Raw genomic sequence first — 14,666 nt, 5'->3', positions numbered from 1 at the left:
TAGTGCATTTGTTCAATTATGTATACAATTTGTTTTAAATGTATTATGTTTCTAGAATATTATTAGGCCAGTACAATATTATCATGAATATTATGTCTGTACAATATTATAATCAGTATTATGTATTAATAGATTAGAGCGTGTCACTGACGAATACTGCTGGAGGATCGCCAGCTGGCGTGACTGAGCGATTTCAGGACTCTATATTATAATAATACAAATCATATTAGATAGGACCACAAATGTGTAGTCTTGAAGGTAGTCAAGGTAGATGGGAAAGGAAATATGTCAGCAAGAGTTAACCAAGGGAAATGTGTTTGCAATTTCAGTTGGAAAGGAAATGTGTCTGCTTTCCTGTAAGGAATGCCAGATGTGCACTATGTCATCGGAAACACTACATACACACAGACACATGGGTTTCTCGAACACTCGAACATGTGTCTTGTAAACGTGATGCACGCCCTCCTAGAGGAGTCAGGAAGGATTAGAGAGTGAGAAGGGGGCTAGCTATAGATCCGTAAGGTTGTACAGAGAGGGAGAGAGAAAAGAGGTCTAGCGAGACAAGTCTGGGAGGTAACAGCGGGTCTACATTATACATCACTCATGTGTGAGAGACTTTAGTTAATCTTTTCAAGACAAATAAAATTATACTTAGTCCCATACTCATCTTTACCTCTCCTGTCATTGCATGACAATGGGAACTAAGATTATCTACATACAAACCTACTCACGTATAACTACCTCTAGTCCAAGAGTATAAGTTACACATAACTGATCTACAAAACACACTACAAGAAGTTTCGAAGTCCTACAAGAAATGCATGCATTGTATGTACGTGTAGCCTTATACAGTATACACATGCTTGTGTGTCCAGTGTATGTAACTTATACTCACTCGCTATCAGGAAATTTCCCGAATTCTAAGGGTAAGCACAAAAATAAATAAATAAAAGTAATAATCTCATCTACCTGTTAAATACCTCGCTGTTAATTGTCAGTGCCATGGACTATTTGTTGCTGAAATTATTAGAGTCTAATAAAAATATCTGCATTATTTTACTTAACTGCCGAGTAATTATCCTCATAGATCAATAAATGTAAGGTTTCATCTAACCTATGATTCTCTCATTTATACCCAGAACACAGCTAGGAGCAAAATTACTTTTAATATATCGGGGAAATACACCAGAGATATAGAGGTTTTCTTACTACTCTTTCTCATTTCTAGTCAACTGCCTCTCTTCGACATTACATCACTTAAAACCACAGCTATGGCATGAACAACATTAGAGGACCTGGAACGATGGCGTCTTTGCTGGGGGTCCACCCCCTAGAGGCTGTTGAAAAGGAGGAGGAGGAGGAGGACAGCATGGGGGCCAATCTAGCGCAAACCCCCCTGGCCCATCAGGGGGCCCGAGAACCTGGGAGTGGCTTTGGTCACCTGGGCAAGTATCACATCTCCCAACACGACACACACAACAACACCGTTTTTTCTACACCGAGAAATTACCCGCTGGCGGTCATTTCTGGGAGACTTCTTCTAGCCAGTGACATCTAGAGCAATCCAGGACCCATCAACAAATACATATGTCCGACATGCTCAAAACACATCACTTCGAGTCAACAGACGAAGGGTTCAGGTTCAGTGCAGTTCCTGCAAGAGCTGGACCTATTTCACCTGCACAACACTTGCATCCAGAGAACATTGCACAAACACCTAGACCTGCTTCTTATGCTCCCTCCTCCCACCCTCTAACCCCCCACCAGCCCCTCTTTTACTCCCTCCACACCTCATCAGCCTAACCCACCGATTCCCCCATACTACCCAATCCCCCAGCCCCTCCCATTCCACCCCAATCTAATCCATCCCAACCCTTATCTCTATCACAACCTTCTCCTACACCTTCTTCTCCACCCCCACCCCCACCTCCTCCCGTGCTGCAGCACCCAACAGAGATCGTACACGCAACATTAACATTCTTCAAATAAACATAGATTGGATAAACACCAACAACAAGAACTCACACAATTCATCAAATAACAAAACATACACAGCCATCTTACAAGAAACTAAACTACACAGAACTCCCCCAAACACCTACATTTCATAACTTCACCACCACTAGACAAGACTGGGCCGAAGGCGGTGGCGGTGGACTCATCACCATGGTAAACCAATCCATCAAATTTTCAGATACTAGTGCACACACAAAATCACACTTCCTCCACATGACACCACATCAGAAATACAACCAGTTATAATACTCACTGGCAACAAATCACACAACAATTGCCAATACTTACATTCCCTCCCAAACATCCCCCACAGTACCACACAATTATTCTCCTCAAATACACCACATAACTAACATACCCATCATCATCATGGGTGGTGATTTCAACACCAAGGAGTCGGCCTGGCATGTCAACAACCCTGACACAGACAGAGAGCTGGTACTACAATCCCAAACAGGTAATCTTTTCATCCTCAACAATCTCCACTATCATCATCATCATCATCATCCTGACCTCCTTTCCCACCATAGGGCAGGGTGAGGAGTAGCAATGTCCAGACAGCCCAAATTTGCCCAGTCCAATGGGCCACGCTTTCATTCACTATCATTCAAGCCCCCGGAATACTGGCTCTATCGGATATGCCAAAAATATTCACCACGTTCTGTAGCTTCACATACACGTATCCAATAGAGTCAATCTGGACGCTTCCACATTAAAAAGGGGTGCCAAATCCCTGATCATGCACTTCTCACAACATTCATCCAGCCAACTCGATCTCTTCTCAGTTCCCTATCCTCACTGACTTCCAAACCTCTCTTCCCCACATACTCATCCACCATATCTCTCCACCTTCTCCTTGGCCTACCTCGCTTCCTCCCTCCATCAGAATCGCTCAGATATACCTTCTTCACCACTCTATTGGTATCCATTCTCTCCACATGACCATACTATCTCAGTACACTCTCTTCGATTCTGGTGTCCACCGACTTCCTCACTCGACATCTTTCACGAACCACATTATTTCGTATCCTACCCATCTCCATCAACATACCTACTGTATATTCCACACCAAGTTCTCTTCCTCCCATCATCCCCAGACATCATCTTTTGCTCCTCAAACCTCGCCCCCACAACAGCCTGGAGAGTGATCAAAACCCTTGGCTCTGACGATCTCCCGATTATCATCACTACCAAAATTATCTCCAAACACTTGATCACAAAACAAACACCAGAAAACTCTACAAAACACTAAACACCACGACACTCTCCAACAGCAAGACTACACAATCACACGCTGCCATCACTAGAACAGATACAATACCCTCAAACAAACAATAAGCAAACACTCTCATCAATCACTTTTCACACGTCAGTCATCTAAACCCCCATCGTGACGACTGACGTGTCATCCAAAGCAAGAGACAACTCCCCACAGACCCAGACTTCGCACCCTTCACTTCCAACCAGGCAAAGCACATCATTAACAACCATAAACACTCATCTGCCTGTGACCTACACAGCATAAGCAACATAGACCTACACGTTAAACATCTTGGACCACAAGGCATTTGACCATTCATCAACATATCAAACTACAATTACACAACATAATACCAAACATCTGGAAGCATGGTACTATCATCACTATCCCCAGACCCAACAAAGACCCCACTTTACCTTCCTCAAACCGCCCCATCATACGTCTCTGCATACCCTCCAAAGTCACTGAACGACTAGTATTACATTTAATAACACCTCACATCTCGCTAGCCCCATCACAACATACTTTTAGGCCACTACACTCCACAAGCACTCTTCTTACAGACCTTACACAGAGTTTTTGATGGCATTGATTCAGCTAGGCCACCACACAGAACGCTCCAAATCACACTAGACATTAGCAGAGCTTCTGGTGCCATCCCCTGCCATAACCTCACAAACAAAATACTCAACACAAATCTGCACAATAGCACAAAAAGATGGCTGGCAAACTATATAGGAGGCTGATGTGCACATGCAACATTTGCTGGTCAGTCATCGAACATCAGAAACTTCACAAACGGTGTCCCTCAAGGATCTGTTTTGTCCTCTACACTCTTTAATCTATACATGTACCATATACCCACACCCCACCCACCACAGATACACATAACTTTCTATGCAGACGATATAACATTCACATGCACACACCAAAACGCGAACACATCCTCCAACCTTACCTCAGCACACTGTACGAATGGTTCACCACAAACAGACTCAATATAGCCCCAGCCAAATTTACAGAGACCCTTCTCACAAACTGGACAGCAGAACATAGTCACATTCCACACCTCACCATAAACAACACCCCCCTACCACACACACACACACACACACACACACACACACACACACACACACATTGTATCCTCCTACTATCTCTAAACTCATTTCAAAGCCAAAGGTGGCTGTTGTGTATACATACGCAACAACTGATCTTGCTCTCGTGTTCCTGAACTCGATTATTCTCAGTTCTCTACAATCTGGCTTCGGCTTTCCTGTCATTCTCTGACTAAATATATAATTTCATCTGTACTAAATGCTCTCAACTCTCTAACTCGAATTCTTTCCACTCCTTCTGGCACCTTGCCAAAAACCTTTCTAACAACTTTACCTTATCATCTTTCCCTCCTCTTTTCTACTCTGATGGCTCTGTAGCTATTTCTTCTACTGATAAAGCAGATCTCTTCGCTCAGACTTTCTCCTCCAATTTCACTTTAGACGATTCCGGTGCTCTTCCTCCATCACTTCCCTCCTCTGACTTCCTCATGGCTGACATTAAAATTTCTTCAGATGATGTATTTTCTGCCAGCACAGCCTCAGTACTAATAAGGCATATCGGCCTGATGGAGTCCCTCCTGTTGTTCTCAAGAACTGTGCTTCTGTGATTACACCCTGCCTAGGCAAACTCTTTCGCCCTTGTCTATCAACTTGCACCTCTCCTTCTTGCCGGAAGTTTGCTCTCATTCAGCCAGTCCCAAAGAAGGGTGACCATTCCCAACCCTTTAACTATCGTCCAATTGCTTTAACATCCTGTATCTCAAAAGTTTTTGAGTCTGTTCTTAATATAAAAATTTTTAAAACATCTTTCCTATCACAACCTTCTTTCTGATCGTCACTATGGGTTCCGTCAGGGACGCTTCACAGGCGATCTTCTCACCTTCCTTTCAGACTCCTTGTCATCCTCCTTTCGGGATCTTGGCGAAAGCTTTGCCATTGCACTTGACATCTCAAAGGCTTTCGATCGAATCTGGCATAAATCTTTAATTTCCAAACTGCCCTCTTACAGTTCCTATCCTTCTATCTGTGCCTTCATCTCTAGCTTCCTTTCTGGTCGTTCTATAGCCGCCGTTGTAGACGGCCATCGTTCTTCTCCTAGATCTATTAACAGTGGTGTTCCTCAGGGCTCTGTCCTATCACCAACTCTCTTCCTTTCATTCATCAATGACCTTCTAAGTTGTACATCTAACCCTATCCACTCATATGCTGATGACTCCACTCTTCACCTTTCCATTCGATTCCCGCAACGTCCATCTCAGCAGTTACTTCAAGAAACAAGGGATGAGGCTATAGCACACCTAATGTCTGACTTGGCTCGTATCTCTGACTGGGGTAAAAATAATCTGGTTTTTAATGCATCAAAGACTCAGTTTTTGCATGTATCAACCCGACAAAATCTTCAACAGGTATACCCACTAATGTTTAATATTCAGCTTAATCCTGCATCGTCCTTGAACATGCTTGAGGTTTCATTTACTCGGGACTTATCTTGAAAAGTTCATATTACATCTCTTGTAAAATCTGCTTCCAAGAGATTGGGTGTGCTAAGCTGATTCCGTTCCTTCTTTACCCCTGCACAACTGTTGACTGTATACCGGGGTTTTATCCGCCCCTGCGTGGAGTATAACTCTCATGTGTGGGGAGGCTCCTCACATACAGCTCTTCTCAATAGGGTGGAGTCAAAGGCTTTTCATCTCATTAACTCTCCTCCTCTTACCGACTCCCTTCAACCTCTGTCGCTTCGCCGCACTGTTGCATCTTTATCTCTTTTCTATCGCTACTTCAATGGTCACTGCTCCTCTGAACTGTCTGCATGCATTCCTCCACCTCTACAACGGGCACGTAGCACCCGTCTAGCAGCAAACTCTCATCCCTTTTCTGTCCAACTTTCTAATGCAGGAGTTAACCATTACTGCCAGTCCTTCATTTATCCAACAGGTCAACTCTGGAACTGTCTCCCTCTGTCTGTATTTCCTGCTTCCTATGATCTCCAGTCTTTCAAATGCAGTGTGTCCGGGCATCTCGAAATGATCGGATCTTGAATTTGGCTTTCTCTTGTATTTTGTTTTTCTCTTGGAAGGAACAGTTCTGCGGGCTTGTTGCCTTTGGTTCTATCTTACATAAAACACACACACACACACACACACACACACACACACACACACACACACACACAACAATGAAAGGGCATATAATAATTACAAACAGGGAAGAAACGATTATACATGAATAAGGAGGGAAGCCCAAAAACAGTTTGAGGAGGATATTATAAATAAAAGTAGTGATCAACCGAAGCTATTTTACAGCTACATCAGAAGCAAAAGCAAAGTAAAAGATATAATACAATCCATTACGGACGAGGGAATCACCTATACACAAGAAAAAGATATTCGTGAAGCACTAAATAAGAATTTCCAATCAGTTTTTTACAGAAGAAAAAAATTTTGAGAGAGACTATGTGGAACATGCATGCCCACACATACTACCAGATATACAAATATCAGAAAAAGTTAAACAGCAGGAGTTAAGTAAATTAGACAGAGGAAAAGCAAATGGTCCTGATGAAATTTCATGTTGGGTGCTACGAGAATGTGCAAAGGAGTTAAGTAAACCATTATTTTTAATTTTCAAGAAATCCTTGGGTCAAGGTAAACTACCTGATATTTGGAAAAAAGCAAATATTGTCCCCTTATTCAAGAAAGGGAATAGACAAAATCCATTCAACTACCGACCAGTATCACTGACCAGTGTTGTAAGCAAGGTATTAGAAAAGCTTATAAGAAAAGCTTGGGTAAATCATCTAGAAGAACACAATATGATAACAGAAAGACAGTTTGGTTTCAGAAAAGAAAAATCATGTGTTACTAATCTGTTGAGCTACTATGACAGAGTAACAGACACAATATAAGAAAGAGAAGGATGGGTGGACAGTATCTATTTATATTTCAAGAAAGCTTTTGACACAGTACCACACCAAAGACTTTTATGGAAACTGTACCATCAAGGAGGAATTCGAGGCAAACTGTTTTGTTGGATGCAAGATATTCTCAAAAAAAGAGAAATGAGAACAGTACTAAGGGGAAACTACTCATCATGGAAAGAAGTGACTAGTGGAGTACCACAGGGCTCAGTGCTGGCACCAATCATGTTTTTAGTGTATATAAATGATATAGACAGTAACACTGGAAATGAAAGCTATCTAAATATGTTTGCAGATGATGCAAAAATACAAAGGAGAATTACTAACACAGACTCTTTTAAAGAGCTACAAGAAAAATTAAATAAACTTCATGAATGGAGTAATACATGGCAAATGGAATTCAATGTGGACAAGTGTCATGTAATCAAGTTTGGTAAAAGTGGAAAAAGACCTGATTGGGAATATACGTTAGGAAATAAAACCCTACACACATCAGAAAGAGAGAAGGATCTAGGTGTGATTATCAATAACAGACTATCTCCGGCTGACCACATCAGTGAGAAGGTACGGAACATGTATACACTACTTACAAATATGAGAATAACATTCACATACATAAAAGAAGACATGCTAAGAAGGATAATACCATCATTCATCAGTCCAACCCTGGAGTATGCATCAGTAGTCTGGAGTCCTCATCTCAAAAAACACATAGACAAGATTGAAAAAGTTCAAAGGGCCGCTACAAGATGGATACCAAGCTTAAGGGATTTAAGCTACGAAGAAAGACTAAATAAACTGAATCTACCAACACTACAGGAGAGAAGGAAAAGAGGTGACATGATAATGCTACATAAATGCATATCAGGGAAGGAGAAAATAGACATAAATGATTACTTAACATATGGGGAAGCATCAGCAAGAGGACACTGCAAAAAACTGCATAAGAAGAGAGGTGATAAAGACGTGAGGAAATTCAGTTTCCCAAACAGAGCAATTGATCAGTGGAATGCACTACCGAATGAATTAGTGTGTGCCAAAACAATACACAAATTTAAGGATATGTACGATAAATATGGTTTAAGACACGGGACAGTACGAGCTTGACTCATTCCTGTAAAGATACAATTAGGTAAGAACACACACCGGCACAGAGGAGGAAGAAATAAGAAACAAAATTTCAAGAGACAAAAAGGAGATGGCAAATATAATGAGCATTTTGAAGGAAGTATCAGAGGAAATCTGCAATAAAGACACTAAGGAACACAAAAGGCTTGGGAGATATGAGAGAAATAAGACAAGGCCTCTGAAAGTAACCTTCCAGAGTTTGAACATTGTGGAGGCAATACTTAAAAATGCAAATAAACTCATGGAAAAAGAGGAATTTTAAAAAGTATGGATAAAACAATGCCTGACTCAGAAGGAATTGGGAATACTTAAAAAGAAGAGGGAGGAGCCAAAAACAAAGAATGAGGGAAGATTAGAAGAAGAGAACATTCCTTTTTTTTTACAAAGTAATTGGATTGCAGGTAAGAAAGTGGTACATAACCAACAGGGAAGAGAAAGGTGGAAGGCAGTAGACTTCAGTCATGGCAAGTATGTAAATAAGATGGTTAGGTTGATGTACTCAAATGTAGATGGAATGGTGTCTAAATTATTAGAGATAGAAGACTATATCAAAGAAAAGGAACCACACATTATCTGCCTAACTGAAACAAAATTAACCCCAAATATATCAAACGATACCCTAAAATTAGAGAAATACAATATATGGAGAAGAGACAGAAATTTAAGAAAGGGAGGAGGAACTATAATCTTAACAAAGAAAAATCTGCAAGTCAAAGAAATAAAACTAGATATACCCTTACAAGTAGAACTGATTGCATTGGAAATTAACACATATGAAGGGAACTTAACTGTGGCAAATTTATAAATGCCACCTAAAACAAACACCTGGGAAAGAGGCGAATATGAAGACCTGGCAGAAAGTACAATTCAGAGTTTAAGAACATTATTACATAGAATGGAAGAGAAATCTGAAAGAACTGTACTAACTGTAGACTTCAATTCAAATATAAAATGGAATACTCTAGATGTAAAAAGCCATGAAAGCAGTTGGGATCAAAAGCTCTTAGATCTTGTGCAGGAGTTCTTCCTAACACAGCATGTAAAGGAAAACACCAGAAAAAGTGGACTTAATGATCCATCCATACTAGATCTAAATCACTAGGCAGGAAAATGCAATTGACAATATATCACCCCCCATTCGGCAAAAGCGACCATGTAGTATTAAATTGTGCCTTCTGGATTGCATATGACGTTACCAGCAATGAGAGTTACAAAAAGAGTCTAAATTACAAAAAGGGCAATTATCATGACCTGAAGAAGTACTTCTTAGAAATAGATTGGGAAAAAGAATTTAGAGGACAAGATCTAAATACTATGTATAGAAAATTCTGTAATCTTTATGAAACAGGAGTCCAAAATTACATCCCACAGCACAAAGCAACATAAATGAAATTAATGAAATGGTTTTATAGTGTAAAACAGCAAAAGAAAAAAGTGACTTGCTGTGGAATAGATACAGAAGACACAATAGTGAGAGGGCATATAACAACTATAAACAGGCAAGAAATTATTATACACAGATAAGGAGGGAGGCTCAGACACAGTTTGAGGAGGACATTGTAAATAAAAGTAGTGATCAACCTAAGCTTTTTTATAGCTACATCCATAGGCGTACGGGACCCTTCTCATCTGGGGGGGCTGAACTCTCTCTGCCCGAAATATATTTTGCCTGTAAATCCAAGCAATTATATATATATATATATATATATATATATATATATATATATATATATATATATATATATATATATATATATATATATATATATATATATATATATATATATATATATATATATATATATATATATATATATATACGTGTGTGTGTGTGTGTGTGTGTGTGTGTGTGAAGGAAGAAACCACATTTCATGAAGACACTGCACATTTATTCTACACACCATGTAAAAATGAAGGTTAACTGAACTGCTAAATTTCACCCATATTTACAAGTATTACATAAAGCCTACAGTATAAAATTGAACTGAGCAATTAGTATGGGTTATACTTTTTAATGTAATATACTAAATAAATAATAGCTGTTACTGAAATCAATTGCAATGGTTGAATGGTATAAATATAGTAATTATTAAAAATTGCAGTAAATTATAGTTCACTTTCATACTAAATTAAAACATGATTAGAAAAATGAAGTGCTTCTCTTCCTATCCATAATAAAGTTAAGACTTACAGAAAAAATCAAGTTAGAAAAAATATTTTTCACATCCCTTTCTTTTTCCAAAAACATCTATAATATTGTCCATATCTTCTTCAATCACTCTAGTAGCATATTCTCTTTCTATGTTGATAAGTGATAGGCAGCTAACTTTTGCTTGACCCATGGTGCTGCGAAGGCAGGATTTCAGCTTACGAAGTCCACTGAAAGACCTCTCTGCTGAACATGAAGTAGCAGGGATGACAACCAAAAGAGATACAACTTTCATGAACTCGGGTACCATTTCTGACAGTTCATTTTCGTGTAGAAACTGGACAACATCTGATGCTGTCTTAAGGAAGACTCCTTGTCGCCTTTGCTTAAACTTAAAGAAAAGTCTCTGTTCTGCTTCCATCAGATCCTTGTCCAGGCCATAAAAGTTTGCAACTAGTTCATAGTCACTTTGTGATGGTGAATCACTTATTGCAATGGCACCAAGAGCACACAGAACATCTTGATCATTACCCTTGAAACGAACATCCAGTTCTGACAGGACCTTGTCAATTGAATTGTAATAAGTGTTGACACGATGATGCTGTACTGGTGTCAGTGGTTGGGCATCCATCCCTGTCAGCTTCATTCCTCTGTTCATCAGTAAAATTACACTTGAAATATTACTTAGCAAAGTATGAAAATATTATATACCTGGAATTTTGTCAAAATTCCTGGAAATATCAGGGAAAAGTCAGGGAAATTTTTGCTGACCAGAGAGTGGGAACCCTGTGTATAGCATTATCAGTCACACTGCCCACACATTACATAAAATGTTAAACAGAAAAAAATCATCCACAGCTATGTAAATAGCAGATTACAGCGAGGACTCTACAAGAGTTTGATGCAAGTGAAAAGCCAGATTGGTCAGATCCAGCTTGATGAGATAAAATAAATAAACAAATAAATAAATAAATAAAGTAGAGGTGCTGGGGAGCACATCTACTTTACCTCTGTGCATGCACCCCACCATACGATTATGCTGATCGAGTAGACTGTAGCACCAGTCGAACAGGGCAGTACTCCCGAGGTTGATGGCAAGCTGGTGATAGGGAGAGCTGGAGCTCCCGTTTCACCAGCCCTCAGGACTTGATCCTGACCATCTCCTTTTTCTGAACATTTTCAGTGCATTCATTTACACAGAGAGTAGGCCAGCATGCTCTCATAATACCTCTACCTTCAACTGTCTACACCACACTACATGCACATAACATATCACACCTTCTATTCACATTTTTAGTAATGGCCGCTGCAATCTTACAATCAAATGAGGTGGTACCTCGGATTGCCACCACTGGCAGGGTAGGGCTGGAGGCACAGGGTCCTCCCGGTCGCCATCAAGCGACTGTCCGGCAGCGACTGTTGCTATTTCCCGGAATGCTCGTCGGCGAAGAGGTGACAGTGCGGCCTTATTCTTTACCAACATCCGCGGCCTTACCACAAATTTAAACTCAGTTCATTTTTTCCTTCATTCCATATCCCCTTTGGCCCTTTTCCTCACAGAACCACAAATCTCACCCTCTACTGATATATCTCCATTTTGTTTTCCCGGTTACCATCTCCTTACAAACTTTCGAAACAAGGGCGGCACCTGTTGTTATATCAAATCCCAATATGCAGTTGATACTATTTTAAACTTCACTTCATCCAGTTTTGATTACTCATTATATAAATTAAATTGCCAAAACATTACCAAATATATCTGTGTAGTTTATCGTTCCCCCAATGCTTCTTCGGAACCCAGTGTATTTGATTCCATATCCACTCAGTTGAGTAACCTTGACCTTGCCCTCGGCAATGAAATTACCATTTTGGGTGATTTTAACATACACAATGTTGAATGGTTATTGCATTCTGCCCGGACTGACGACGCTGGTCTAAAATGCGAGCTGTTTGCGGAATCGTTTAATCTCACCCAGTTGGTAAAGCAACCAACCAGAATACCTGATAATCCCGACCATAATGCCCATCTCTTGGATTTATTCTTGACAAATAATCCAGATCAATACAGGATAGAGGTACTATCACCACCTGGATCCTCTGACCACAATCTCATCAAAGCCTCATTAGTTAACCCTCCTACACCTCCCCATTCCGAACCTGTCAGGGTGACCCGATGGCACTTTGACAGGGCAGACTGGGTTGGATTTAGAAATTATCTTGCTGATGTTCCATGGCAGTCTTTCTTCTCTAGTGATCCCAATTCTACCCAGTCCCACATTTGCGACTTAATACTAGCTGGTATGGATTTATTCATACCATGTCAACAATTCACTAAAAGATCAAACTCTCCAAAATGGTTTGATGGCAATTGTGCCAGAGCAACAGCCCAAAAGTCATTAGCATATAACTCTTACTTAAAATCAAAAACATCTGAATCACTCTCCCAATTTAAAATTGCTAGAAATCGTGCAAAAGCTGTATTAAATCTATCTAAATCAAACTTTCTTCAAAAGCAAGCATCAAAACTACTTAACAACCCTAATGACAATAGAGTATTCTGGTCAACACTTAATTCTTTCAATAATAACTTTAACAAGTCATCTTCCATTCCCCCACTAAAATCTTCAGATGGCAATATTACAAATGACCCACGTGGGAAAGCAGATATCTTTGCTAGTACCTTTGCAAGAAACTCTACCATAGATGATACCAGTCAGAATGTCTCAGTACTGGAACTTGATTCTCCCGAAATTGCCCCACTTAAAATACAGACAAGATTCGTAAAATCCATCCTAGACAATTTACCTACGAACAAAGCTCCAGGCCCAGATGGAATTCCGCCAATTGTGTTGAAAAAGTGTTCCCCTGAACTTGCCTCTGTCCTAGCCAAATTATTCAGACTATGCATACGTACTTCTTTATTCCCAAATTCATGGAAAGAAGCCAATATCCACCCAGTTCCGAAGAAAGGAAGTTCGTCTGACCCCTCCAATTACAGACCAATAGCTGTCACATCTTCTCTTGGTAAGGTATTCGAAACTTTAGTTAATAAGCATATTGTTAAACATCTTGAATCCAACAACTTAATTAGTGATAGACAATACGGTTTTTGCCACGAAAGATCCACCATTGACATATTCAATCTCTTAACTCATACCATCCATCAATCAATTGATCTTTTTGGAGAAACTCATGCAGTAGCTCTTGATATCTCTAAAGCTTTCGACAGAGTATGGCACCGTTCCCTGCTGTCCAAACTCCCTTGCTATGGACTAACGTCTTTTGTTCCTTTGATTTCTTCTTATCTTAGTGACAGGAAAATAAGAGTAAAAGTAGATGATGTATATTCGAATTTCCACTCAATTAACGCTGGCGTGCCGCAGGGATCAGTTCTGGCGCCAACCCAATTTCTGGTTCATATTAATGATCTCTTATCTGTCTCTCACAATCCCGTTCACTCATATGCAGATGACTCAACACTACATAGTTCATTCACACTCAGACATCCATTTACAAAGTCTAATATCTCTACCTCTCAACTCAGTACAGCCATCTCCATAAATCAAGATCTAGCTACAATCAGTGAATGGGGACAAAACAACCATGTATCTTTTAATGCTAGTAAAACTAAATATATACAGTTTACTAATAGACAGATATTGCCAGATTCGTACATTACCTTCAGTGCTACTAAGATTCCCATCTCCAAAAGGATTGAAATTCTTGGTGTCTCACTTAACAGTGCCCTCAGCTGGACCTCTCATGTCAGATCACTTGCTAAAACCGCCTCAAAGAAACTTGGATTATTGTACAGAGTCCGTAACTTCTTCGCTGATGAGCAGTTAGCTATAATTTATAAGAGTCATGTGCGCTCTCAGCTTGAATATTGCTCACCCTTGTGGAATGGTTGTGGAGAGGTTGCATTAAGACAACTAGACAAAATTCAGAATAAAGCTGTTAGAATCATTAACAACCCTGCCATTACATATAAACTACCTCCCCTGCAAGTAAGAAGGAATGTTGCCTCCCTTGCATTATTTTACAGATATTTTTTTGGCAAATGCTCAGACGAAGTTGCGTCCATGGTGCCACCTCTCCATGCCTTCCCTCGTGCTACACGGGCATCTGGTAGCG

Source organism: Coenobita brevimanus, chromosome 90 (genome assembly GCF_032717465.1).
Source record: "Coenobita brevimanus isolate Jiangsu-jjx chromosome 90, ASM3271746v2, whole genome shotgun sequence".
NCBI classification, from domain to species: Eukaryota; Metazoa; Arthropoda; class Malacostraca; order Decapoda; family Coenobitidae; genus Coenobita; species Coenobita brevimanus.
The sequence above is the reverse complement of the archived record's forward strand: the minus strand, read 5'-3'. Positions refer to the sequence as shown.